This window comes from Amblyomma maculatum, chromosome 10 (genome assembly GCF_055883805.1).
Source record: "Amblyomma maculatum isolate TAMU_Amacu chromosome 10, ASM5588380v1, whole genome shotgun sequence".
NCBI lineage: Eukaryota > Metazoa > Arthropoda > Arachnida > Ixodida > Ixodidae > Amblyomma > Amblyomma maculatum.
This window is the reverse complement of record NC_139353.1, coordinates 145,297,140-145,300,420: the sequence shown is the minus strand read 5'-3', so window position 1 is coordinate 145,300,420 and position 3,281 is coordinate 145,297,140.

Here is a 3,281-nt window from a genome sequence, read left to right as displayed (position 1 = left end):
CTCTACTTCTAAACTCACAAAAGAATAAGATAGTGTTCCTAGTGCAATGGAACTGCAGGGGACTTTTAACCAACATAAACGACATAAAAGATATCCTAACCACACTCTCACATCTTGCGCTTTGCTTGCAAGAAACAAAACTAGGTCCCAAGCACACAAAAATACTAAATAAATATCAAGTCTTCCGCCGAGACCGACAGCAAGCCAGCAGACTTTCCGGTGGAGTGGTCATTATGGTGCAAAATGGTATTGCAGCCCGAGAACACTAATTAAACACCAGATTAGAAGCTGTGGCAGCCACATTACTTACATATAAAACCATTACTGTATGTTGCGTGTATATTCAACCTCACCTCAAAATAACTCTCCATGATTCAGAACATCTTTTTAGCCAGCTTCCAGAGCCATACGTGGTAGTAGGCGATTTTAATGGGCACTCACCCCTGTGGGGAAGTGAGAAAACTGACGCGCGAGGCCAAGTTATAGAGAACCTTATTCATTCCAGTAATATTTGTTTGTTAAACTCCGGAAAACCTACTTTCTGTTCTCCAAACAAAGGAAAGATGAGCGTTTTAGATTTGTCCTTTTGCCCGCCCTCTATTTTTAACGATTTTAAATGCAATGTTTTAAATAATCCATATGGGAGTGATCACCTACCTGCACTAATCAGTTTATCATCTTCAACATTGTCATACCGACTAAACCACCACGTTGGAAACTCCATTTAGCAAACTGGGATTTTTTTTAGAACGGAAGTAGACTTGGAAACAATTTTTTCAGAGGAGCATAGCATAGATCAAATTAATGAACTCATCACAGATTGCATTATAAATGCCGCGCGCCTTGCCATTCCACAAACCTCAGCAGTGGTACAACAAAATAGCAAAATCTGGTGGACACGGGAATGTAGGGAGGCAAAACAAACAACAAAATAAAGCCTGGGGTAAGTTTCGAAGATACCCAACATATGAAAATTTGACAGCTTATAAAAAAGCTAAAGCGTTATATTCGTCACAACGCCGAAAAACAATCATGGCAGAAATTCGTGACGTCTATAAACAGCTCAACACCACCTAAAAGAATGTGGGAACAAGTCCACAAACTAAATGGCAGCTTCTCCCCATATACGATTCCGATTCTCACAGCGCCTGGTATACAAACGAGCATCGAAGAGCAGGCGAATATATTAGGGGAACATTTTCATAACGTTTCAAATTCTACACACTACACAGAAACATTCCTAAAATATAAGAGCACAGCTGAAAACAAAAGCTTCCAACTAGTGGCAGCACAAACAAACCATACAATAGTTTAATTACACTGCAAGAATTGAATAAAGTCCTAGCTAGAGGTAAACAAACTGCACCAGGTCCTGATCAAATTCATTACGAGATGCTTGCTCATCTATCCGAAGTCTCTGTAGAGGCACTCCTGAAATGTTTTAACAAAATTTGGGTTCTAGGGAAATTGCCGGAAGCTTGGAAAAGGGCCATTATTGTACAATTCTTAAAACCAGGAAAACTGCCAACTTCTCCGAACAGTTATAGACCTATTGCTCTTACCAGTTGTCTAGCGAAATCTTTTGACACTATTTGAAATACTAGATTAACCTTTGTTTTAGAATCTCATGAATTTAATAATATTCATCAGTGCGGTTTTAAGAAAGGGTCAACAACTGACCACATAGTACGCCTTGAAAACACTGCCCGAGAGGCTTTTATACATAAACAGCATTGCCTCGCTGTTTTCTTCGATCTAGAGAAAGCCTACGATACAACTTGGAGGTACGGGATCCTACGGAATTTAGCAGATCTAGGCATCCGAGGCCGAATGCTAAATGTCTTAAATAACTTTCTCTCACACCGTTTTTTCCATGTCCGCCTCGGCGCCACCCTGTCTAGAAGCTTTGTTCAGGAAAACGGGGTGCCACAAGGGTGCATTCTAAGCACAACCCTTTTCGTTGTAAAAATGAATTCCATTTGCAGAGAAATCCCAAATTCCATTATGTTTTCGCTCTATGTAGATGACCTTCAGATAGCCTGTACATCCTCAAACATACAAACATGCGAGAGGCAAATACAAATAACAATTAATAAACTAGCGAAATGGGCCGACAAAAATGGATTTCAGTTTTCCCCACATAAGACGGTGGCAGTTATGTTTTCGCTCAAGCGAGGTGTTCAGAACAGCCCTGTCCTCCACTTAAATAAAAAAGAATTACCGGTGAAAACTGAACACGAATTTCTAGGCATTACATTCGACAAAAAACTTACATTTCTACCACACATAAATATACTGAAAAAAAAAGCTTCCAAATCTCTTAACATACTGAAAGTTCTTTCGCGGAAACGTTGGGGATCCGACAGGGCATGTCTTCTAGATATATACCGCTCTGTTATACGCTCACGCTTAGACTATGGGAGCATAGTATATGGTTCAGCTAGACCTTCATACCTTAAAAAATTAGACCCGGTACATAACTTAGGCCTTCGCCTTGCGTGCGGAGCGTACAGAACATTCCCAATAAATAGTCTTTATGTGGAAACGAACAAGCCTTCACTGAAAGACAGACGAAATGAACTCATATGCGCTTATGTTTTCAGAATAAGGACACCGAAAAAACACATCTGTTACCCGATTGTCACAACTTGCCCCTCCAGAACAATATTCTCAAATAAGCCTCAGACAACAAGACCACTGATAATGCGATTTGAAGACATTTGCCGTGAACTCCATATTCTGGACACCTTGCCTCCTGTCGCTCAAGAAAATAGGCCCCTGGCCCCATGGTACAACTTTCCAACAGTCTGTGACCTCACTCTTACACAGTTCAAAAAGAGCGAAACCCCTACAGAACATATATTACAAGAATATCGCGCACTAAAAGAAAAATACAGCAAATGCAGAGAGTTTTACACAGACGGATCAAAAACTGCCTCCTATGTTGGCTGCGCTGTAGTGGATCGGAACTCCGAAACAATGATTCAACTTCCTCAATGTTCATCAGTATTTGCAGCCGAGTGTTATGCTGTCCGGGTAGCTGTAGCAAAAATTGTGTACGATGGCACTGAGAACAGCGTTATGTATACGGATTCACTGAGTGTACTCACAGCTCTAAACTCCAGAAATGCAGTCATGCCATTACTCGGTAACATAATACACGATGTAATAAAGATATCAACCCAAGGACATACCATAATATTCTCTTGGGTTCCAAGCCACATGGGCATTGAAGGAAATGAGAGAGCGGACGTGTGTGCTGCTCAAGCAGGCAGGAAAGA